The sequence below is a fragment of the Triticum aestivum genome, chromosome 3B (assembly GCF_018294505.1).
Source record: "Triticum aestivum cultivar Chinese Spring chromosome 3B, IWGSC CS RefSeq v2.1, whole genome shotgun sequence".
In the NCBI taxonomy this organism is placed as follows: domain Eukaryota; kingdom Viridiplantae; phylum Streptophyta; class Magnoliopsida; order Poales; family Poaceae; genus Triticum; species Triticum aestivum.
Window position 1 is genome coordinate 718,820,578 of NC_057801.1, and position 26,040 is coordinate 718,846,617.

At 42.0% G+C, this 26,040-nt stretch overlaps 1 long non-coding RNA gene and 1 pseudogene across 14 annotated transcripts; both read left to right on the top strand.

Annotated features, from left to right (window-relative positions):
• The first annotated feature begins 1,466 nt into the window (after window positions 1-1,466).
• On the top strand, window positions 1,467-8,309 carry LOC123071977 (uncharacterized). Of its 14 annotated transcripts, none has more exons than XR_006434698.1 (9): window positions 1,467-2,337; window positions 3,210-3,769; window positions 4,101-4,227; window positions 5,206-5,245; window positions 5,321-5,419; window positions 5,847-5,915; window positions 7,152-7,249; window positions 7,451-7,956; window positions 8,045-8,309. It is a non-coding gene; the product is annotated as an uncharacterized lncRNA (long non-coding RNA). The 14 variants fall into 14 exon arrangements; XR_006434701.1 differs by having other exon boundaries at window positions 5,217-5,245; XR_006434699.1 differs by having other exon boundaries at window positions 5,217-5,419.
• An 8,738-nt stretch (window positions 8,310-17,047) lies between these two features.
• Window positions 17,048-19,353, top strand: LOC123067748 (subtilisin-like protease 1; annotated as a pseudogene).
• The last annotated feature ends 6,687 nt before the right edge of the window (window positions 19,354-26,040 follow it).

Sequence of the window (26,040 nt, forward strand, 5' to 3'; positions counted from 1 at the left end):
GGCCCTCGCCTGCTGGGGAAAGAGAGAGGAAGGAGGACCTGATTGCTTTTTTCTTTTTATATAGGGGTGTCTGTGCAAAATCTATGGACTAGTTTGTAAATTTAGACTAAAATTGATCTGGCACCAAATGTTACGCCACGAAGGCAAAAAGGGGCCCATCTGTCATAATCTCACTTAACAGAGCCAGATCCGCCGATCAGTGGTTTTTGCAAAACCATTATGCAAGATGTGTTGCTTTCTGCAGAGAAAATGTATCCTAGTATTTTTTGCAAACCTAGCCCTCAAAGTGGTGGTTTCATGCAATTTACTCGTTTCAGTTGGATGTTGAATTACCCCATCAAGAGAAGCTGGACAAAGAAGAGTGTTGTGGTGTTGGCAAAGTCAAATTTCATGGCGCCTGGTTCAAACCACACTGGTAGGTTGCCGATCCCTGATACACGGATCAGCTACACAGAAACACACCAATTAGACCATGCCATATGTATGATAGGAGCTCAGCGGAGCGTCAAAGCCATCAATTTCATGTTTGATTTCTGTAGGTGTGGATGCTTCAATGTGGTAAGAATGTTGTCATGCTACAATCTTGGGGAATTTTTTCCCCTAGGTTTGCTCTTAAGAGCTGATGTGTTGCATATGATATATATTTTTAGAATGTGTTGCATATGATTTTTCTGTCGTTGAGATTGTTATTTTCATTTGGATCAATAATTCCTTGTTATAGTTTGGTTTCTCTTATTTTTTAAACAAGAGGGGATAACACTTCAATTTCCATTATCAAAATTCAGAAGTCATGCTTTCCCTGCCATTGAAGGTATTAGACATATCTTATATGTATCACCTACTTTATGAGAATATAGGGGTATCTGTTGAGAAGTATGCTACGTCTTGAGCTTGCGTTGGTTTTCCTCGAAGAGGAGAGGGTGATGCAGCAAGTGTAGCGTAAGTATTTTCCTCAGTTTTGAGAACCAAGGTATCAATCCAGTAGGAGGCTCCTCAAAAATCCCACGCACCTACACAAACAAACCGAGAACTCGCAACCAACGCAATAAAGGGGTTGTCAATCCCTTCACGGCCACTTGCGAAAGTGAGATCTGATAGAGATAATAAGATAAGATAAATATATTTTTGGTATTTTATAATATAGATGGAAAAAGTAAAGATGCAAATAAAGTATATTGAAAGCAAATATGATAAGAGATAGACCCGGGGGCCATAGGTTTCACTAGAGGCTTCTCTCAAGATAACATAAATATTACGGTGGGTGAACAAATTACTATCGAGCAATTTAACCTATAAACCCTGGAGAACCGCTAGGCAGGACCAAGGTGGCCACGTCGCCTTTAAATCGCTCGTGCCACCGCCTGTTAATTCAATGCCCCGCCAAGGGCATTTTAGTAATTTCACGTACAGGTGTATAAAACTTACCCGCTGCCATGGAGAAACCCTAGCCGTCGCCCGCCCCCCGCGCGAGAGCGACCCGTGCCCCCCCGAGCCCCCTTGCCGCTGCCACCCCTCCCCTCTGCCCCATGCCAGATCCGCCTGCTGCCACCGCCACCGCTCTCCTCTGCCCCGTGCTGGATCACCTCTCCTCCTCCTGCCGCGCCGCCACCGCTCCTCCATCCTCCGCCAATCCCAATCCCCTCCTCTTGGCCGCGCACCCGCGACGGAGACCGAGGATCCCGAGCCCCAGCCCCAGGCCCTAGCCGCCGGGGAGCTGGTCTGGGCCAAGACCAAGGGCCGCCACCCGCGCGCCTCCGCCCCCTCCCCAGAATCCTCCCTCGTCTCCTCACCCCGCCGCCACCGTCAAGCCCTTCCTCGCCATCCCCGACACCGACGCCCTCGCAAGGGCCAACACCGGCCTCGCCTTCGTTCCCCTCCTTGCCGCCCCCGCCGCCTCCTCCTCTTCCTCCCACCTCAGCCGCCTCCCCCCTCCCCCCTTACCCTCTCCCCCACCCCCCTCCCGCATCTCGTCTGCCCCGGGTGCGGATGCGACCTTCCCGGCGATAGCGGTGGCACTGGATTCGATCTGCAGGAGAGAGAGAGAGAGAGAGAGAGAGAGAGAGGAAGGTGTGGCTTCTAACTGGAGAGGGTCTCCACCGGCGCCGGCCTGCACCGGCGCGATCGGGCGCGACCTGGCTTCTAGGGCGGCTTGACTACAGTCTATAGGTGACCACGTCCCTTTTCTCCCCTTCTCCCGTATGTAGCTCTCTATGTTGTTTCTCCTCTTTTCTCACAGAAGAAACACACAAAGCAGTTAACAATGGGAGGATTTGGGGGCTGCTCAGTTTTGGATATGGGGGCTGCACAGGCTTGGAGCAGCAAGCCATGGCAACGAAGGTGAATAAAACACATACTTGTACTGTAAATAAGGTTTTTTCATAGTGACACTGACAAAGCTTATGCATGAGATAGAGCATCATTGTATTTTGTGATTCAGTTTCATAGCATTTATGCCATAGCAAGGTGCAGGGTAAATGCTCCTCTTGACCTATTCTATTTTGGAATAAGGTTGTGCCAGATTTTATTCAAATGAACATTGTAAAGTCTGTACTGTCATGTTCTAGATATGTTGAAATTTCATACCAAACAAGTTTCCTACTTCTCCCCTTCATGAACTCTTCATTTTTTTTCTTAATATCATTTAGTTTGCCATTTTTATTTTTGTGATTGTAGATAAAAGCTTGCACAGTTACACTTGGTGTTTATATTACTATATATTCAGCTAATCATACAAGAACCATCTTTGTAACAGATCCAGGTTTTTATCTGTCTCCCTGTACTTAAGGCCTATGTTGTAAGGTTCAATGGTCAATTGGAGTTTTAATTTCCTAGCTGTAGCTCTAAATAAGGTTTCCTTTGTTAGTATATCCATATTATAATTAGAGGAGAGGAGTTGTACCGCCTTGCACATAATGCATTTTAATTCCTTATTTCTCACATCCCGAAAGTCACATTATATCTATGAACCAAAAGAACTAGAGGTATGAAACTCCCAATAGGAAATATTCATTCCTCTTAGCTATGTATTTATTTGTACATGCTTTTGCAATATTCATGATGCCCTCGGAATTATTTAAAAGGATGCATCCTTTGGTGTCTGTTCATACTTATTATATGAGCTACGTTTTACCATCGAGTAGATCACTTATTACCATGATATTGTCTAATTTTTACATGGATACAGAAGGGTAACATAACTTTGTATGCAGAGCTAGATCGACATATGAAGACGCGGGAGCTAAAGCAAATAGACTGCGAGGTTATCAGGATACCGGAGAAATGGGTTATGCTTTAGTCCTTGTAAATGGCACTGGTTTTTCTTGTGCAAGTAAAGCCTGACAGTGGTGTACTCCAGGCAATGTGAAGCTGGGACTTTCCTATCAGGCATGACCTTGTAGCCAAATCCATGAGGAGTCGGAGGCAGTTCCAGCAACTAACCATGAAGCGACGGCGGAGATCCAGTTCATCTGTACCTCTAAGGCTGCCTTCTGACCGAACCGCGTCGTGGCAGCAAAATCCGCTTTGATTCAATGCTCTGATCATCTATGCTTTCCTGCTGTAGATTTTTGGAGCTTGCTCTGTTAATCCATGTTATTTTGTGTATGACAGTTTAGGTCTGACCAGCACAAGGTGGCAACAACAGTAGTGGAGAAGGCATGAAGAGGCCCACATCTGAAAATCCGTTCTGCTGACAGATCAAGGGAGATGGTCTTAGCATCCACTATGACAATGTTGTCCAGAACATGGACGACTCTGGAAACTGAAAAGTGTAAGTACCAATCAAATTTGACTATTTAGGTTCTGTTCTATCGAATGGCACGAGTTCTTCTATTCATTTAAAAAAGAGAGTGCAACAAGTTTCTCTTATTCGTATTCAAAACAATTGCGATGAAATGGAAGAAACTCTGAGCAGTCATCTCGAATGTAGAGCTTGTAGTTATGTCATAGGTACATGTCTCTCAATTTATGTAAAGATGGGATCATAGGTCTTACAGTATGTCTTTATCTTGGGTGGTGAGTTAAAGGAATTCAGTCTGACAATGATGCTAGCATGCCACTATGTGTTCCTTTCTCTAAATGGACCTACCTATGTCATTCAGAACAGATTTTGCTTCCAGGCGCACAAAGGCCACCGATCGGATCAGCGCGAAGAAACCCGTTCGGACCGCTGCCGCATGCCTCGCCTTAGCAACAGATCAACCTCTGCACCTACATCCACTTCGACAGGTCGTCAGTCAAAGCAGGACCATTTTACCCTCCTTCATGCGGATGAATCTGATCAAGTTTATTTCAAATTCCAATCTAGAGTAGTTACACTTTTTCGCCTCTGCCTGCCTGCTTCTAGCAGGGTTGCATTTCTCCAATTTTCACAGCTTCAAATCACTACCTACGAATTGCGTATACGATTCATCATCGTTCAATTACCCCGTACCCTATGTGAATTATATTCTGAAGTACAGGTTGACAACAACCTACTAGCTGTACATACTTTTCTAGCTGGTACACAGTAAAAAGAAAGGGCTTGAGTAAATGCACATTGTTCATTTCATATCTATCAGAAGTTCCTGCATTTATTTTCCAGTAGCCATAATCAATGTCAGTCACACACTTTGAAGGTTTTACACTTTTATTTGGTATCCTACTGCGCTGCATGATAACATCCACATTTACACGTATTTTAGGCCCAGTAAAGCAATCCCCCCTGGTTTCTTCAGCTTGCAAGAAATGTTATGGATTCTGGGTTGACATTCTATTTATTAAAAAGGTGCCTACATGGAAAAAAATCATTGAAAAGCCAAGTGAGACACAATAACTGTCCACCCAAATCATTGTGTTGGCTCAACGCCCTCTGGGACACAGAGGCTGGCGGGCTCTCGCTCTGCACCCGCCAATCCAACGAGGGTGCTATCCTGTGAATTTGCCCGAATTCTAAAACTATTGCATGTGCACTATATGTATGATGGAAGGTTTCACTTAAGAAGTGTCCAAACTGAGGTACTAGATAACTGGCATACTTAATGGAAGAGACATTCGCCCTAACCTGCAACTGCACCAGTTATATAGATGCACATATAACTGATTTGTTGCTATCTGAGACCATTATTTTAATTGTGAATCTTATTTTTCTTTACCTCTAGGCCATGAACCATCTTACCCTTAAATCAGAATTCATGTTTTTTTCGCTCCTATTTTGTTCCTTACCAGTGATAGTGCAGCTTCCTAAATGCAAAAAGCTCCCGGGAAGGTAAAACTATGATGTTTCATTAAATTGAAATCTGTCATTTATATTTGACTGCTTCATTCTTCTCTAAAACCACAGGTATATCCGTACAGTGAACTGGATTATACATTAATCGGTTGATTCAGAGCTCTTGTATCTTGAGTGGCATTCACCTTTGGGAAATTCAAGCGACTACAGGTATTTTCCAGTGATATTGAAGCTATTTTGAAATAGTGCACACTAGCATGATTTGAGTTATTTTCCGCGATAGATGAATTAGCATATCCCCAAAGAAGAGCAAATCCACTTAGTTAGAGCTTCGTTGTTACTCTGCGAGGAAATTTATCGTTTAAAACTTTTATCTCTTCCATTATTCAGTGTTGTAGGATATTTTCCAACTGCACTTGAAAATTAGGAAGCTGAAAAAAATAAGAGTTCAATTTTTAGACTAAGATTACAAACATTGCAATAAAAAGGTTGTAATTCATACAAGTTACCAACATTGATAAGTGATACTGCATTAATATTTCTCTTTCTTTTTCTAGAATATCTCTTTTATACAAATTTAGGAAGATCTTAGGACGATTTTTTCTGATGGATTTTTCCTCCTTTGTTTATGTTTCAGGTCATGATCTTCTTATCGACGTCTCACTGTTGAAAAGAGTTCTTATGTGGGTTCTATTTTAATGTCTTTGTAAGCTATTCTCTTGTGATATCTCAGTTGTTCCGGATGCGATATTTTTGTTTCTAGCTACTGAAAGCATGAGGCTAATATAAATTGAACCCATTTTAAATTTGGATTTGCATTGCAATTAGTTGGAGCAAACTGGTTAGTCAAGTATCTATAGACTATTAATATAGTTATTCTTTGTCCTTCCTGAGGCCTTTTTCTTGGTACTTCAGCTGAAAAGATGCCCTTGGAGAATGTTTTTCTAATGTATTTCCCCACCTTCTCGAGTAAAACTATTAAATGACAATTAATTTGTAAGTTTCATATTCGGTGAGTCTTGTTGTACATGCTCGCAAGTCTAACATTTGTCTCCTATGTCAGGTACATGCTATGAGCTTATGCACATATTTTTTAAGCTTCGTTGCCATATTTTTGTACCAAATGTGTAGGCTTTACAACAGTAGCCATTTATCATTTATGGTGGTTGACCGTGGCCCATCTGAAAATCTAGATGTCTCGCTGGCTCCCCACCGGATTACTAGGGCATTAAGCTCCACACGTGAAAATAGACTGTCACGGTAGAAGGCTGCGCACAACGATGGCCGCAACTCGCTGCCGTAGTTGTGCTGCTTGCATTATGCTTGGGCTGCTCTGGAATTATTTAGATTTCAGTTCGTGGACTTTATTACTCATGTGTTCTTTTAGTAGGCCTATACAAACACAATTGTACTATGGCTGATCTGTTTCCTCTTTTGTTGCGGTTGTCGTGCCTAGGAAAATATGAAATATTTAAAGTTTGGTTCTTTTGAAGCTTGAAACACAATTGTACAACAGCTTCCAGAAAGTATTTTGCAACTTCAGAAATCCAAAATTATGGTTCTGATGTTAATGACCATGATGATGCGATAGCCTCTATTGATCTGTATCTATTTTTTCGAAGCTTGAAAGATATACTTGCAACACTTGACTGGAATGATCTAACTTGCGTTTCTCTTCTTTTTTTCATTTCCAGAATACTTTGCTGCTAGCATAATTGTGATCGATTTTTTACTCTACTTTTCCTTAATCTATATACATGATTATCAATTTCCAACTTCTTAGTTACAGAAAAAACAAACAAAATTCAGTTTAGATGTGTCTTCTGTAGGCATTAATAGATTCTTCAGAGCCATCATTCTGAACATCGTTTAAAACGACACCCTATTGCCGTTGGTGCCAAGAACTTGTGATTTATGGCTTATGTCAATTCCATCTTTATAGATGCTTGTGAAGTACACGGTGGGGGCGCGCATGGTTGATGATTATGTTCTGGGTTGGCCATTGAGAGGGAGGCCGAAGCAAACTCCATCAGGTTTCAGGTGCACGCCCTCTGTCCCTGTTTTCGTCTCTGTAGCTAAACTTGAGAATTGTACACTTTGGTATATAAAGTTAGTTGCTGAGTTTACATGCAGTTATGGAAGTTAGAGCACACACATGCTTGATTTTACTTCCTTTAGTACATGGCATTCTATAATTACTAAGAACTGATTTGTTGAAGTGTGGCTCCCTATTTTGTCCAGATAGCTACTTCAGGTTAGGCGGGAGAAATAAAAAGGGTGACCATAGATATATGGTCTAGCATCACGAGGTTCAGGTAACTGCTGTTGACCAACCGTTGCTTCGGTCAAGGTTGGTTATGCTTGATTATGTTCTTTGTATTTTTTTTCATGGCCTACACTCGTGTTATCATCTATTCTGTTTCAAAAATTTCAATGGCTTAGTTTCATGTCCCAGTACCACTTGAAGTACAACTAAGTACCTTTTGACATGACAATGATGTATGTATTTACCTATGGTTATTGTTTCCTATAAGAAACATGATCATCTCACCTTGGTTTCCCCTGTATCTGACTTGGGACAGTTTTATGTGAGATTTGTTTTGCATTTTCTGTGTGTGTGGATGCTTAAGCTTAATCTTTTGTTATTTGGTTCAGTTAGAGATTGAAGAAGACTAAAATTATGGGCTCGCAGCGAGGATTGTTGTGTCCAACCTGCACAATAATGCCAAGAAGTCCTTCTTCGAGACGTAAGCCACGGCGCATATTTCTGCGATGATTTACTTCAGTTGGATTTCGTGGATTTAGGTGTTGAAAAATTATGGGTTGTGGATGCAGGATTAAGGACATGTACCTGCACTACAATGAGTGATCTGGACTGCTTCTTTGTGGCTTCCAAACTTGAAATGTTTTTTGGAAGTTAGTTTAGTTTTTTGAGCTTCTCACATGTACCATTCTCTTAGACCTTTAGATTTTCAAAGAAACTAAATGAAGATATGGTGGTATGGTCTCAATAGTACAACTTAAAGCTTTCCATGCTTTACATTTTCTCTGAAATTTGCTCTTGAAGAATCATGTGTCCCATGTTAGATTTGGTGCGAAAAGGCGGCTTCCAAGCAGAGGATGCGGGAGTGTTGGCCACATTTGGTTTTTGACTTGGGTGTCTAAATATTCTCACAATACCTGGCTCCCTCTCGGCATTTGCGCCATTGGCGCAACGAGTCATCTAGTTGATAGAAAAGCGCATAGTTATGAGATTATCTAGGCATGATCACGTATATAGGCATCACATCCATAACAAGTAGACCGACTCCTGCCTGCATCTACTACAATTACTCCACACATCGATCGAATCCTGCCTGCATCTAGAGTATTAAGCTCATAAGAACAGAGTAACGCATTAAGCAAGATGACATGATGTAGAGGGATAAACTCATGCAATATGATATAAACCCCATCTTGTTATCCTCAACGGCAACAATACAATATGTGTCTTGCAACCCTTTCTATCACTGGGTAAGAACACCGCAAGATTGAACCCAAAGCTAAGCACTTCTCCCATGGTAAGAAAGATCAATCTAGTAGGCCAAACCAAACTCATAATTCGAAGAGACTTGCAAAGATAACTCAATCATACATAAAAGAATTCAGAGAAGATTCAACTATTATCCATAGATAAATCTGATCATAAACCCACAATTCATCGGATCTCGACAAACACACCGCAAAAAGAGTTTACATCGAATAGATCTCCACAAGAGAGGGGGAGAACATTGTATTGAGATCCAAAAAGAGAGAAGAAGCCATCTAGCTAATAACTATGGACCCGTAGGTCTGTGGTAAACTACTCACAACTCATCGGAGGGGCAAGGATGTTGATGTAGAAGCTCTCCGTGGTCGATTCCCCCTCCGGCAGAGTGCCGGTGAAGGCTCCAAGATGAGATCTCACGGATACAGAAGGTTACGATGGTGGAAATTGTGTTTCGTGGTGCTCCTGGATGTTTTCGGGGTACGTAGGTATATATAGGAGGAAGAAGTATGTCGGTGGCCGCCCGAGGGGCCCACGAGACAGGGGGGCACGCCCTATAGGGGGGGGGGGGCCTCCTATCTCGTGGCTTCCTCAGCAGCTTCTTGACTTGCACTCCAAGCTCTCCGGATCACGTTCGTTCCAAAAATCACGCTCTCGAAGGTTTCATTCTGTTTGGACTCCATTTGATATTCCTTTTCTTTGAAATACTGAAATAGGAAAAAAAACAGCAATATGGGCTGGGCCTCCGGTTAGTAGGTTAGTCCCAAAAATGATATAAATGTGTAAAATAAAACCCATAAACATCCAAAAGGGGTAATATAATAGCATGGAACAATAAAAAATTATAGATACGTTGGAGACGTATCAAGCATCCCCAAGCTTAATTCCTGCTCGTCCTCGAGTAGGTAAATGATAAAAAAGAAATTTTTGATGTGGAATGCTACCTAGCATAATTCCCAATGTAATTTTCTTTATTGTGGCATGAATGTTCAGATCCAAATGATTCAAAATAAAAGCTTATAAAACATAAAAATAATAATGCTTCAAAGCATACTAACAAATAATCATGTCCTATCAAAATAACATAGCCAAAGAAAGCTTATCCCTACAAAATCATATAGTTAGGCCATGCTTCATTTTCATTACACAAAATACTCCCATCATGCACAACCCCGATGACGAGCCAAGCAATTGTTTCGTACTTTTTAACGCGCTTCAGCTTTTTCAACTCTTACGCAATACATGAGCACAAGCCATGGACATAGCACTATGGTGGTATATGGTGGTTGTGAGGACAAAAAGGGAGAAGATAGTCTCACATCAACTAGGCGTATTAACGGGCTATATGGAGGTGCCTATTAATAGATATCAATGTAAGTGAGTAGGGATTGCCATGCAACGGATGCACTAGAGCTATAAATATATGAAAGCTCAACAAAAGAAACTAAGTGGGTGTGCATCCAACTTGCTTACTCACGAAGACCTAGGGCATTTTGAGGAAGCCCATCATTGGAATATACAAGCCAAGTTCTATAATGAAAAATTCCCACTAGTATATGAAAGTGACAACATATGAGACTCTCTATCATGAAGATCATGGTGCTATTTTGAAGCACAAGTGTTGAAAAAAAGATATTAGCAATTGTCCCTTCTCTCTTTTTATCTCTTTTTATTTCTCTTTTTCTTCTTCTTCTTCTTCTTTTTTTCTTTTTTTTCTTTCTTTTTGGTGGGCTTCTTTGGCCTCTTTTATTTTTATAAAGTCCGAAGCCTCATCCCGACTCGTGGGGGAATCATAGTCTTCATCATCCTTTCCTCACTTGGACAATGCTCTAATAATGAAGATCATCCTACTTAAATGGATTTACAACTCAAGAATTACAACTCAAAGCTAGAACAAGATATGACTCTATATGAATGCCTCCGGCGGTGTACCGGGATATGCAATGAATCAAGAGCGACATGTATGAAGATTATGAAGGTGGTTTTGCCACAAATATGATGTCAACTACATGATCATGCAAAAGAGCAATATGACAATGATGCAACGTGTCATAATAAACGGAACGGTGGAAAGTTTCATGGCAATATACCTCGGAATGGCTATGGAAATGCCATAATAGGTAGGTATGGTGGCTGTTTTGAGGAAGGTAAATAAAGGGTTCATGCTACCGGCAAAAGTTGCGCGGTAATAAGAAAAGCTAGCAAAGTGGAAGGATAAGTGTGCATATGTCCATGGACTCGCATTAGTCAAAAAAGAACTCATATACTTATTGCAAAAGTCTACTTAGCCCTCGAAGCAAAGTACTACTATGCATGCCCCAAGAGGGATAGATTGGTAGGAAAAAATTCCATCGCTCGTCCCCGACTGCCACTCATAAGGAAGACACTCAAAAGAGCACCTCATGCAACAAATTTGCCACACAACTTTTACCATATGTGCATGCTACGAGACTTGCCAACTTCAACAAAAGTATTTCTCAATTTCATAATTACCCACTAGCATGACCCTAACATTACTACCTTTATATCTCAAAACAATTATCAAGCATCAAGTTGATCATAGCATCCAATTCTTTTTCTATGATAGTTTTTATTATACCCAACTTGGATGCTCATCATTCTAGGACCAACTTTGTAACCATAGCAAATACCATGCTGTTCTAAGAGACTCTCAAAATAATATAAGTGAAGCATGAGAGACTAGAAATTTCTTCAAAATTAAGACACCACCGTGCTCTAAAAGATATAAGTGAAGTACTAGAGCAAAAACTATCAAGCTCAAAAGATATAAGTGAAGCACATAGAGTATTCTAGCAAATTCTAATCAAATAGGCTTCTCCAAAAAGGTGTGTACAGCAAGGATGATTGTGGTAAACTAAAAATCAAAGACTAATATAATACACGATGCTCCAAGCAAAACACATATCATGTGGCGAATAAAAATATAGCTCCAAGTAAAGTTACCAATGAACGAAGACGAAAGAGGGGATGCCTTCCCGGGGCATCCCCAAGCTTAGGATTTTGGCTATTCTTGAATATCTTGGGGTGCCTTGGGCATCCCTAACCTTAGGCTCTTGCCACCCTTTATTCCATAGTCTATAAAAGCTTTACCCAAAACTTGAAAACTTCACAACACAAAACTCAACAGGAAATCTTATAAGCTCCGTTAGTGAAAGAAAACAAAACCACCACATAAGGTACTGCAATGAACTCATTATTTATTTATTTTGGTGTTAAACCTACTGTATTCCAACTTCCTTATGGTTTATAAACTAATTTACTAGTCATAGATGCATTGAAATAAGCAAACAACACACGAAAAACAGAATCTGTCAAAAACAGAACAGTCTGTAGCAATCTGTAACTAACGCAAACTTATGGAACTCTAAAAATCATACCAAAATAGTACGTACTGGAAAATTTGTTTATTGATCAGCAGCAAAAAGAATCAATACAAAAGAACGTTTCTGTGATTTATTGAATTTTTTCTCGTGAGCACTAAATTTCTGTTTTTCAGCGGAATCAAATCAACTATTATCGTAGGTTATCCTATAGGTTTTACTTGGCACAAACACTAACTAAAAGATAAAAACACATCTAAACAGAGAGTATATGCAAGATTTATTACTAAACAGGAGCAAAAACAAAAAACATAAAAAAAATTGGGTTGCCTCCCAACTAGCGCTATCGTTTAACACCCCTAGCTAGGCATAAAAAGCGAAGATAGATCTAACGAGTGCCATCTTTGGCACTAAATTCATAAGTAGCGAGATTGTGATCTCTAGGGATCTCTCCCTTTTTAGTAATGGCTAAACCTTTAGGCAAAAATTCAAGAAATTCATTGGTAGCAAAAGGTTCCTTAATGATAGAGAGACCATTGGGGAGAACACAAATAGATTTGAGGTCCGTGTCTCCCTTACTAGAAGTTTCACCTTTATTTTTAGGAACATAGATAAGCTTGGTGGTTTTTGTAGGGGGTTTTGGAGTGTTTTTCATGGGAGAAAACGCCGAACCTAAGTTGGTAATTATATCCTCAAGTTTACCAATTCTACCAGAATCAAGATCTATTTTTTCATTAACTATAGATTCTTTCGCTTTAAGATTTTTCAAAGTAACTCCAACCCTAGATTCATATTGGGTGATAAGATTATGAATCTTTTTATCCAAATTTTCAATCAACTCAACAGTGGCAATTTTATTTTCAATAATATCAAGCCATTGCATAACGTGTTCCAAAGTTAAAACAGTTCCATTAACCAAAAGAGGTGGTGGGCCAAACAAATCTAACATAGCATTATAAGCATCAAACGTATGGCTACTCATGAAATCACCTCCGGTAGCAATATCAAGAACACATCTATTCCAAGGAGTAATGCCTACATAAAAATTGCGGAGAAGAAAGAAAGTGGAAAGCTTCCTAGGAGATTTATATTGGGCATTACAAATCCTTTGCCAAGCATCTTTTAAATTTTCTCCCTCCCTTCGCTTAAAATTGAGAATTTCTTGTTCGGGAGTGATAATAAGGATAGGAGGACTAGCCATAATGACGAGGCAAACGAGAAAACACCCGGGCAACGGAAAAAGGCAAGCGAAAAGAGAGGAGGAGATTGGGAAAGACAGGGCGAATAAAACGGCAAGGGTGAAGTGGGGGAGAGGAAAACGAGAGGCAAATGGCAAATAATGTAAATACGAGGGAGATGAGTTTGTGATGGGTACTTGGTATGTCTTGACTTGAGCGAAGACCTCCTCGGCAACGGCGCCAGAAATCCTTCTTGCTACGTCTTGAGCTTGCGTTGGTTTTCCTCGAAGAGGAGAGGGTGATGCAGAAAGTGTAGCGTAAGTATTTCCCTCAGTTTTGAGAACCAAGGTATCAATCCAGTAGGAGGCTCCTCAAAAGTCCCACGCACCTACACAAACAAACTGAGAACTCGCAGCCAACGCAATAAAGGGGTTGTCAATCCCTTCACGGCCACTTGCGAAAGTGAGATCTGATAGAGATAATAAGATAAGATAAATATATTTTTGGTATTTTATAATATAGATGCAAAAAGTAAAGATGCAAATAAAGTAGATTGAAAGCAAATATGATAAGAGATAGACCCGGGGGCCATATGTTTCACTAGAGGCTTCTCTCAAGATAGCATAAGTATTACGGTGGGTGAACAAATTACTATCGAGCAATTGATAGAAAAGCGCATAGTTATGAGATTATCTAGGCATGATCATGTATATAGGCATCACGTCCATAACTAGTAGACCGACTCCTGCCTGCATCTACTACAATTACTCCACACATCGACCGACTCCTACCTGCATCTAGAGTATTAAGCTCATAAGAACAAAGTAACGGATTAAGCAAGATGACATGATGTAGAGGGATAAACTCATGCAATATGATAAAAACCCCATCTTGTTATCCTCGATGGCAACAATACAATACGTGTCTTGCAACCCTTTCTGTCACTTGGTAAGAACACCGCAAGATTGAACCCAAAGCTAAGCACTTCTCCCATGGCAAGAAAGATCAATCTAGTAGGCCAAACCAAACTGATAATTCGAAGAGACTTGCAAAGATAACTCAATCATACATAAAAGAATTCAGAGAAGATTCAACTATTATCCATAGATAAATCTGATCATAAACCCACAATTCATCGGATCTCGACAAACACACCGCAAAAAGAGTTTACATCGAATAGATCTCCACAAGAGAGGGGGAGAACATTGTATTGAGATCCAAAAAGAGAGAAGAAGCCATCTAGCTAATAACTATGGACCCGTAGGTCTGTGGTAAACTACTCACAACTCATTGGAGGGGCAAGGATGTTGATGTAGAAGCTCTCCGTGGTCGATTCCCCCTCCGGCAGAGTGCCGGTGAAGGCTCCAAGATGAGATCTCACGGATACAGAAGGTTACGGCGGTGGAAATTGTGTTTCGTGGTGCTCCTGGATGTTTTCGGGGTACGTAGGTATATATAGGAGGAAGAAGTACGTCGGTGGCCGCCCGAGGGGCCCACGAGACAGGGGGGCGCGGCCTCCTATCTTGTGGCTTCCTCGGCAGCTTCTTGACTTGCACTCCAAGCTCTCCGGATCATGTTCGTTCCAAAAATCACGCTCCCGAAGGTTTCATTCCGTTTGGACTTCGTTTGATATTCCTTTTCTTCGAAATACTGAAATAGAAAAAAAAACAGCAATATGGGTTGGGCCTCCGGTTAGTAGGTTAGTCCCAAAAATGATATAAATGTGTAAAATAAAGCCCATAAACATCCAAAAAGGGTAATATAATAGCATGGAACAATAAAAAATTATAGATACGTTGGAGACGTATCAAAGTATCAAAATGTATTTTTGTTATTTGATCATGTATATATCTGTTCTGTTGTAACAGTCGCAAATCCTGCCTCACTTGATGCTACAGGTTTATGTCTTTATTTATTTTTCACCAGGCGCGTGGAAGGGGATCAATGGTTGCTGGATTTTATCACGTGGGCTATGAAGATCCATTGCTTATGGTTATGAGAAGGAAAACTGTTCATGGTCAAAGTTTGCTAATATTATTACGCAAAAACAATCTGTTCCTTGCACCTGTTTTGCAAGCTGGATTGTACGAAAGAATATATAGAGATGAGAAGATTGTCCATTCACTTATTTCTCCTATGGAAAGAAGCATCAATGGTTTTTGCCTGTGCCTCCCATTGCCTGGGCACTTGGTGAGAGGACTCTTTGATGTTATTCTTTCAAATAAGCTTTATTCAAGTTGTTACTCATGTCACGTTGTCTATATTACAAACACATAGGTTAAATCACACTAAAAGACAATGATTTATTCTTTGGTCTGAGTCAGATTCCAAGTTGCCCACTCGGAATTTTGTGGGCTTACCCATCACAAAATGCACAGCCATCAAGCAAGATAGCACATATTATTTAACTGAAGCAAAGGCTAAGCTATTTATGCTCTGTCAACAGTTTAGTGATCTAATCTTTGGTCTGAGTCAGATTCCAAGTTGCCCACTCGGAATTTTGTGGGCTTACCCATCACAAAATGCACAGCCATCAAGCAAGATAGCACATATTATTTAACTGAAGCAAAGGCTAAGCTATTTATGCTTCATTCTTTATTTTGAACCAATGCAACTACGGGTTTGTATTTGATATGACTAAGGTGCAACCAATTGAAGTTGTTTTGAAGAACCTGCACCTGAGGATATTCTGTTTTTCATAGCTTACGACAGTCTGTAGAGTAAAGTTTGTACATTTTGTGAATCGTTTCTTTCAGTTTCACTTAGTATAAATTCTATACTTTATCAGGTCATTACTATGTGTAGATTTGCTTTTGCAATTGCTGATCATTTCCTTCTCTCTTTGCTAAGAAGCATAGTTTCAGCTTATCCCTTGGACGAGTTTTAAGTATATTTAGTTCACGTATACTTAGCATTTGTTCAGGCATTGCTCTGTGCCCTGTCGGGATCTGCCGTAGAGGCCACCATATCAACATATTTATGCTTTTTGTATAACCTGAAGGATAAACCTACTTATTAATCCTTAGTGGTCCTTTCACAGTTGTGCTAAACTTACATCCTTCTGTCAACAGTTTAGTGATCTAATCATTATTCAGAAGGGATGCTGCAAGTTCCTAGATGCACCGGATTATTAAATTCGGTGTGAGTTTGCCTTTGTACTTCACCTCACTGGGGCTCTCAATGTTGTACTATAGATAGAGACTATTAATGAAAAGTTTCTTGGTGTAATTGTAAATGATCGTTCATAAGCTTATTAGAAAACACGTATCATCAACAACCATCTATCTATCATCAATCCGTGCTTATTTCCGTATGTTTCCTTCTGTGTCTACATATTTGGATGCACACTCTTTCAATAGTTGGCTTGCTCTCGGCCTTTGCGCCATGGACGCAATGGGTCATCTAGTGTTAGAATAAAATACTAATGCAAGATCATAGACGACACACCTAGGGATAATATTTGTTAATGAGGTTCATCGATATGGCTACATCCCTGAGGTAGATGACTACGGGCGTTCCTCCCCAAGATACCGCAACACCGGCCGCCCGGGCGCCGGCACAAGCCGTTGGCTCCCCGCGTAGCTGCTGCTATCAAGTCGTCATGGGTTACAACATGTCGTGCCCCTCGATATATAAGAGGCCTAGAATACAACGTGTTCGACTCCTACACGACTCGTATCTAACCACACCAATTACAACTCCAAGTTCCTGTAACCCCTTGTGTAAATAATATTTGACACAAATATAACAAACTCCACCTTGACGAATATTCTCCACCACCCAGAAGTCGACCATGCTCGAACCTCGATGTACTCCGGACTTGGGTTGTCTTCTTTGTAGCTTACTGAGAGCCATTTCAGATCTCTCAATACAACTTCTCTTGCTCGCCACCCTCTTTCCTACATTCGCATTATGCTATATCAATTCAGCTACCACAAGCATACACCAAAATGCCACAAAATCCTCTGCTTATCATGCTCACATCGTGCTCGTCCAGCCACCATCCTCGAATGCAGGCGAAGACGCACACCACGAGTGGCATGAGTCTTTCTTGTCGATCTCGTTGGCAGGTGACTCTAGCGAGTCACGCCTTCTCTACTCCTACACCGAGGTGTTCAACGGCTTTGCCGTGAGGCTCACTGATGCTGAACTCGACATGGTGTCCAAGAAGCCAGGGTTTGTGCGTGCATTCCCAGACCAAACGCTGCAGCTAATGACCACCCACACGCCCGAGTTCCTTGGGCTAAGGAATGGCACCGGGTTTCGGAGCCAGGCTGACTATGGGAAGGGAGTCATCATTGGGCTGCTCCACAACGACATCTATGCGGCGCACGCTTCCTTCAATGACCATGGTGTTCCACCACCCCCCGCCCTCGCAAGGTGGAAGGGCTCGTGCGACGCGGCCCGGTGCAACAACAAACTTATTGGTGCCAAGTCACTCATTGCGGGTGATGATTCTGATGACGAAGAGGGGCATGGAACACACACCTCATCCACAGCCGTCGAAAACTTCGTAACCGGCGCATCATACAATGGTGTGGGCACAGGCACCGCGGCCGGAATTGCCCCGAGCGCCCACATTGCCATGTATAAGGTATATGTTGCTCGTGATTGCAAGTTATCTGACATACTGGCCGGCCTAGAAGAGGCCATCAAGGATGGGGTGGACGTGCTCTCGCTCTCCCTTGGCAGCAGCACAAGCCCCAACTTTGATCAAGACCCCATATTTATTGGCGCATTCAGTGCCGTGTCCAAGGGCATCCTCATGGTGTGCGCCACTGGCAACAGCGGTCCGAATCAGCGCTCTGTCACCAACGAAGCACCCTGGTTGCTCACAGTCGTCGCTAGCTCCGTGGACCGGAGCTTCGGCGCCAACATCCATCTCGGCAATGGCAAGAGCATTGACGGAGAAGCACTTACCCAGATAGCGAATCCAAGCTCAAAGTTGCACTCTCTCCTTTACTCCAAGGAATGGTGATACTGCAATTACGACTATGTCAGTAGCATCACTTGTAAGATCCTCGTTTGCAAGGACAATAAGTCGAGGGCTCAACTGTCCAAAATCCACAACATCGTGGGCGCTGGCGCTGCAGGCATGGTGTTGTTCAATGACGAAATCAGCGGCTACACCACCATTGTTACAGATTACAACTCCAGTGTTGTACAGGTGACTGCGGCCGATGGCGAGGCTCTCATAGCTTACATTGCGTCGACAAACAATAGCTCTGTGGCGTCTCTTGCGTACAACGATACACAGTTTGGCGTCCGCCCTGCCCCAGTCGTGGCCTCGTTCTCTTCCCGGGGACCAAGCTCACTCGCCCCCAACATCATAAAGCTGGACATACTGGCACCGGGCCTCAACATCCTTGCTGCTTGGCCGTCAAGAACGGGCCATGGACAGGGCCCTTTCAACATCATATCAGGCATATCCATGGCGACGCCACATGTCAGTGGTGTCGCGGCGCTCATCAAAGGCATCCATCCTGACTGGTCACCGGCCACCATCAAGTCCGCCATCCTGACAATGTCGGACATCATTAACGGTTCCAGCGGCTCAATCTTGGACGAGCAACATAGAAAGGCCAGCGTGTACGACACATGTGCCGGCCATGTAAACCCGTCGAGAGCTGCCGACCCTAGCTTGGTGTATGACCTCAGTGTCATTACTACGCTGGCTACATCTGCTAGCTCCTTGGTGACAGCGGCCTAGCAACCATAGTGCGCAACTCGAGTTTGACCTGTGCGAAGATGCCCAAGGTCCAGGACGTACAGCTGAATTACCCGACGATAACCGTGCCGCTAACATCGACGCAGTTCGCCGTGAACCGGACTATGACAAACGTCGGGCCAACAGATTGAACATTCAAGGCAAAAGTGGACGTGCCGAGGTCTCTGATGGTGCGTTTCGCCCCAGAGACGATGTCGTTCTCCAAAACCGGAGAGAAGAAGACCTTCAGTGTGTCCGTGAGCGGCCATGACCTGGGAAAAGAGCTCTACATGGAGGGATCCTTGAGCTGGGTATTGGAGGAGCATGTCGTGCGTAGCCCCATCGTCGCTGTCGCCACAGGAGGTGATACTGTTCCGGCACCATCACCATGAACGATGTCCATGCCATGAGATCGATGGCTGTTTTCTTTGTCCTTGCTCAATTCATTTTCTTTTTACTGTTGCATCAACATAAATAGTAATAGTGAAACAGGAATGTAAATCGTCTCATATATACCAATACGTGATGGTGTAGAGTTTGTTTTTTCTGTTTTTCTTTACGTTTTTACTGCATAATTGCGGGTCAGTTACAATTCCGTTCGCATGTTCCGCTACTCGGCGCGCCTGTGAGGCATTGGTTTCAGCTTTATGTTTCGTTACCTGAGAGTATTGTGTTCGAATGCCCACAACATCCTTTCTGAAAGTGCTAATGGCTACTGTGTGACATTATTTTGGCAATAGCAAATTGTAGCATGGTAAACTTCAAAGCTTTATACACAAATAAAAACATATTTGCTTTGGCACGATCAAAGGTGTACAACAACATTAGTATTTTCAGTGCCTATGCAGAACTGCCACTATCTGAATTCTAAATCTAAAGTAACAAGGCTCCAACATGCAAGATTGGCATGACATCCATCTTTAGCAGTCCATATAGAGACTAAAACATGAAAATAACTTCTGTTTAACATTCTATTGCTCATTAAGCTACTTCTGTTTCTGAAGCTCACCAAAATTTGGGTGGTTGATTGATCTTTTTACCACTTCTATATTCTCTAGCTTGACGGAATAGAGGTCAATTCAGGCACTAGCAGTGTGGAAGGAGAGGCACTGATTTATACATGCTTCATCGGTTAATTTTGCGGGTTGCTTTCGAACGATGGTGGCAAAGTATTTTTTGTACAGAAAGGCTCATACCATAAGAACAATTATCGCCGCCTAATGTTATATACTTTGTTATCCTGAGAAGCCCCAGTACGGAACCCATGCTTTCAACTGTAATTTGTGTATTTAATATCTATTGCTAAATTTCTCAGTATATTAGTAGTTGAATATCTGTTTTGTTTAATGTGTCAAAATTGCTTCAGAACTTTGCCTTTGGATGCAAATGGGAAATGGTTTCTTTGTTAATTTACGATAAAGAACAATAGTTTACAGATTAGAAATGCTTATGGAGATTACAATGTCAGTCATGTCATCAACATCAGATTCATTATATCATGACCGATGCACCATGGGCGCCAAGATGTTTTTCTAGTAGATCAAGAATTTCTAATGCATGTTGGGTCGAGGTTTATAGATCCATCGGATCGTGTAGGGTAGGATTAGATCCGGTGAACCTACCTTCTCCTGGTGCGGACGAGCTCAATCCAGCGCCGGCCATGATGATATGGTGATGGAGGCGATGTGAACAAAGAGATGGCGGCGGTGGTGTGCTTCCCGTGAGCACCGCGCTTACCCTAGATCAGTAGGGAGTGTTCGGTGGGGTTTCTGGCAGCGATCAACCTCGTGAGTCGAGCCCCGGCCCCCACCTCTGTTATATAACGTGGGTCACAGGGGCCCACCAACCATGGTTTGGTTGGGCGCCCCCGATCAGGGCGCGAGTCAGGGGCCCGTTCGACCCGTTAGTTCGAACGGGAGAGAGATCAACCTAACATTCTCCCCCTTGATCTCAACTTTACTTTTAACCTTATACTTTCTAGTTTATTTGTTTCATCACATATTGGTACATAAAGCATGTTTCATCGTCACAGCTCGATTGCCGATAGAATCATTCAACTACAACATATGTTTTGTTCAGAAACAAACTATGTTCCTTTTGGGCCTATCTAGGAATCATAAGGCTTTCCCTTAAACCCATGCCGGGTAAGTGTTTCTTGAACACATTGGGTGGTAAGCCTTTCGTTAGCGGATTCCCAAGCATATCCTTTGTCCTTATATGCTCGAGACTTATAGTTTGATCCTGGATTTTATCTTTCACAACATAATACCTTATCTCTATTGTTTTGGCAGCATTACTCGACTTGTTGTTGTGAGCATAGAATACTGCTGGCTGGTTGTCACAGTACATCTTTAGTGGTTTGTGAATACAATCTACCACTTTCAAGTCGGGTCAAAATTTCCTTAGCTATATCGCCTGCCCCGTGGCTGCGAAGTATGCTATGAATTCTGCATACATCGTGGATGATGCAACTATCGACTGTTTGGAGCTTTTCCATGAAATAGCTGTTAGAGAACGTAGTAATTTCAAAAATTTCCTACGCACACGCAAGATCATGGTGATGCATAACAACGAGAGGGGAGAGTGTTGTCCACGTATCCTCGTAGACCGAAAGCGGAAGCGTTAGAACAACGCGGTTGATGTAGTCGTACGCCTTCACGGCCCGACCGATCAAGCAATGAAACTACGACACCTCCGAGTTCTAGCACACGTTCAGCTCGATGATGTCCCTCGAACTCCGATCCAGCCGAGTGTTGAGGGAGAGTTCCGTCAGCACGATGACGTGATGACGATCTTGATGTTCTACCGTCGCAGGGCTTTGCCTAAGTACCGCTACAATATTATCGAGGAGGACTATGGTGGAGGGGGGCACCGCACACGGCTAAGAGATCAATGATCAATTGTTGTGTCCATGGGGTGCCCCCTACCCCAGTATATAAAGGAGCAAGGGGGGAGGCGGCCGGCCAAGGAGGAGGGCGCGCCAAGGGGGGAGTCCTACTCCCACCGGGAGTAGGACTCATCCTTCCCTTGTTGGATAGGGGAGAAGGAAAGAGGGGGAGAGGAGGAAGGAAAAGGGGGCTGCACCCCTTGTCCAATTCGGACCAGAGGGGGGCTGCACGCCTCCTTCCTTTCGGCCTCTCTCCTCTATTCCCGTATGGCCCAATAAGGTCCATATACTCCCCGGCGAATTCCTGTAACTCTCCGGTACTCCGAAAAATACCCGAATCACTCGGAACCTTTCCGAAGTCCGAATATAGTCGTCCAATATATCGATCTTTATGTGTCGACCATTTCGAGACTCCTCGTCATGTCCCCGATCTCATCCGGGACTCCAAACTCCTTCGGTACATCAAAACACATAAACTCATAATATAACTGTCATCGAAACCTTAAGCTTGCGGACCCTACGGGTTCGAGAACTATGTAGACATGACCGAGACACGTTTTCGGTCAATAACCAATAGCGGAACCTGGATGCTCATATTGGCTCCTACATATTCTACGAAGATCTTTATCGGTCAAACCGCATAACAACATACGTTTTTCCCTTTGTCATCGGTATGTTACTTGCCCGAGATTTGATCGTCGGTATCTCAATACCTAGTTCAATCTCGTTACCAGCAAGTCTCTTTACTCGTTATGTAATACATCATCTCGCAACTAACTCATTAGTCACATTGCTTGCAAGGCTTATAGTTATGTGCATTACTGAGAGGGCCCAGAGATACCTCTCCGACAATCGGAGTGACAAATCCTAATCTTGAAATACGCCAACCCAACATGTACCTTTAGAGACACCTGTAGAGCTCCTTTATAATCACCCAGTTACGTTGTGACGTTTGGTAGCACACAAAGTGTTCCTCCGGTAAACGGGAGTTGCATAATCTCATAGTCATAGGAACATGTATAAGTCATGAAGAAAGCAATAGCAACATATTAAACGATCAAGTGCTAAGCTAACGGAATGGGTCAAGTCAATCACATCATTCTTCTAATGATGTGATCCCGTTAATCAAATGACAACTCTTTGTCCATGGCTAGGAAACATAACCATCTTTGATTAATGAGCTAGTCAAGTAGAGGCATACTAGTGGCACTCAGTTTGTCTATGTATTCACACATGTATTATGTTTCCGGTTAATACAATTCTAGCATGAATAATAAACATTTATCATGAAATAAGGAAATAAATAATAACTTTATTATTGCCTCCAGGGCATATTTCCTTCAGTCTCCACTTGCACTAGAGTCAATAATCTAGTTCACATCATCATGTGATTTAACACCAATATTCATATCTGTATATGATTAACACCCATAGTTCACATCGTCATATGACCAACACCCAAAGGGTTTACTAGAGTCAACAATCTAGTTCACATTGCTATGTGATTAACACCCAAAGAGTACTAAGGTATGATCATGTTTTGCTCGTGAGAGAAGTTTAGTCAACGGGTCTGTCACATACTGACCCGTATGTATTTTGCAAAATATTCTATGTCTACAATGCTCTGCACTGAGCTACTCTAGATAATTGCTCCCACTTTCAATATGTATCCAGATTGAGACTTAGAGTCATCTGGATCAGTGTAAAAGTTTGCACCGATGTAACTTTTACGACGAACTCTTTTATCACCTCCAGAATCGAGAAATATTTCCTTAGTCTTCACTAAGGATATTCTTGACCGCTGTCCAGTGATCTACTCCTAGATCAAATTGTACTCCCTCGCCAAACTCAAAGCAAGGTATACAATAGGTCCAGTACACAGCATAGCATACTTTATAGAACCTATGACTGCGGCACAGGGAATGACTTTTCATTCTCTTTCTATTTTCTGCCATGGTCGGGATTTGAGTCTTACTCAACTTCACACCTTGCAACACAGGCAAGAACTCCTTCTTTGACTGTTCCATTTTGAATTACTTCAAAATCTTATCAAGGTATGTACTCATTGAAAAATCTTATCAAGCGTCTTGATCTATCTCTATAGATCTTGATGCTCAATGTGTAAGCAGCTTCACTGAGGTCTTTCTTTGAAAAACTCCTTTCAAACACTCCTTTATGCTTTCCAGAAAATTCTACATCATTTCCGATCAATAATATGTCATTCACATATACTTATCAGAAAGGCTGTAGTGCTCCCACTCACTTTCTTGTAAATACATGCCTTTCCAAAAGTCTGTATAAAACCATATGCTTTGATCAACTCATCAAAGCATATATTCCAACTCCGAGATGCTTGCACCAGTCAATTGATGGATCTCTGGAGCTTGCACATTTTGTTAGCACCTTTAGGATTGACAAAACCTTCTGGTTGTATCATATACAACACTTCTTGAAGAAATATCCATTTAAGGAATGAAGTTTTGATATTCATTTACCAGATTTCATAAAATGTGGCAATTGGTAACATGATTCGGACAGACTTAAGCACCGATACGAGTGAGAAAATCTCATCGTATTCAACACCTTGAACTTGTCGAAAAACTTTTTGCGACAAGTCGAGCTTTTGTAGATAGTAACACTACTATCAGCGTCCGTCTTCCTCTTGAATATCCATTTATTTTCTATGGCTTGCCGATCATCGGGCAAGACAACCAAAGTCCACACTTTATTATCATGCATGGATCCCATCTCAGATTTCATGGCCTAAACCATTTCGCGGAATCTGTGCTCATCATCGCTTCCTCATAGTTCGTAGGTTCATCATGGTCTAGTAACATGACTTCCAGAATAGGATTACCGTACCACTCTGGTGCGGATCTTACTCTAGAAGACCTACAAGGTTCTGTAGTAACTTAATATGAAGTTTCATGATCATCATCATTAACTTCCTCACTAATTGGTGTAGGCATCACTGGAACTGATTTCTGTGATGAGCTACTTTCCAATAAGGGAGAAGGTACAATTCCCTCATCAAGTTCTACTTTCCTCCCACTCACTTCTTTCGAGAGAAACTTCTTCTCTAGAAAGGATCCAATCTTAGCATCGAATATCTTGCCTTCAGATCTGTGATAGAAGGTGTACCCAACGGTTTCCTTTGGGTATACTATGAAGATGCACTTCTCCGATTTGGGTTCGAGCTTATCAGGTTGAATTTTTTTACATAAGCATCGCAGCCCCAAACTTTAAGAAACGACAACTTTGGTTTCTTGCCAAACCACAGTTCATAAGGCGTCGTCTCAACGGATTTTGATGGTGCCCTATTTAAAGTGAATGCAGCTGTCTCTAATGCATAACCCCAAAACGATAGTGGTAAATTGGTAAGATACATCATAGATCGCACCATATCCAATAAAGCGCGGTTACGATGTTTGGACACACCATAACGCTGTGGTGTTCCAGGTGTTGTGAACTGTGAAACTATTCCACATTGTTTTATATGAAGGCCAAACTCGTAACTCAAATATACTCCTCCACGATCAGATCGTAGAAACTTTATTTTCTTGTTACGATGATTCTCCACTTCACTCTGAAATTCTTTGAACTTTTCAAATGTTTTAGACTTGTGTTTCATTAAATAGATATACTCATATCTGCTCAAATCATCTTGTGAAGGCCAGAAAATAACGATACCTGCCACGAGCATCAACACTCATTGGACCGCATACATCGGTATGTATTATTTCCAACAAGTCAGTAGCTCATTCCATTGTTCCGGAGAACAGAGTTTTAGTCATCTTGCCCATAAGGCACAGTTTCGCAAGCATCAAATGATTCATAACCAAGTGATTCCAAAAATCCATCTTTTATGGAGTTTCTTCATGCGCTTTACACTGATATGACCCAAACGGCAGTGCCACAAATAAGTTGCACTATCATTATTAACTTTGCACCTTTTGGCATCAATATTATGAATATGTGCATTACTACGATCAAGATTCAATAAACCATCAACATTGGGTGTATGACCATAGAAGGTTTTATTCGTGTAAACAGAATAACAATTTATTCTACGTTTTAGATGAATAATCGTATCACAAAAAACATGATCTAATCATATTTATGCTCAACGCAAACACCAAATAACATTTATTTAGGTTCTACACTAATCTCGAAAGTATAGGGAGTGTACAAT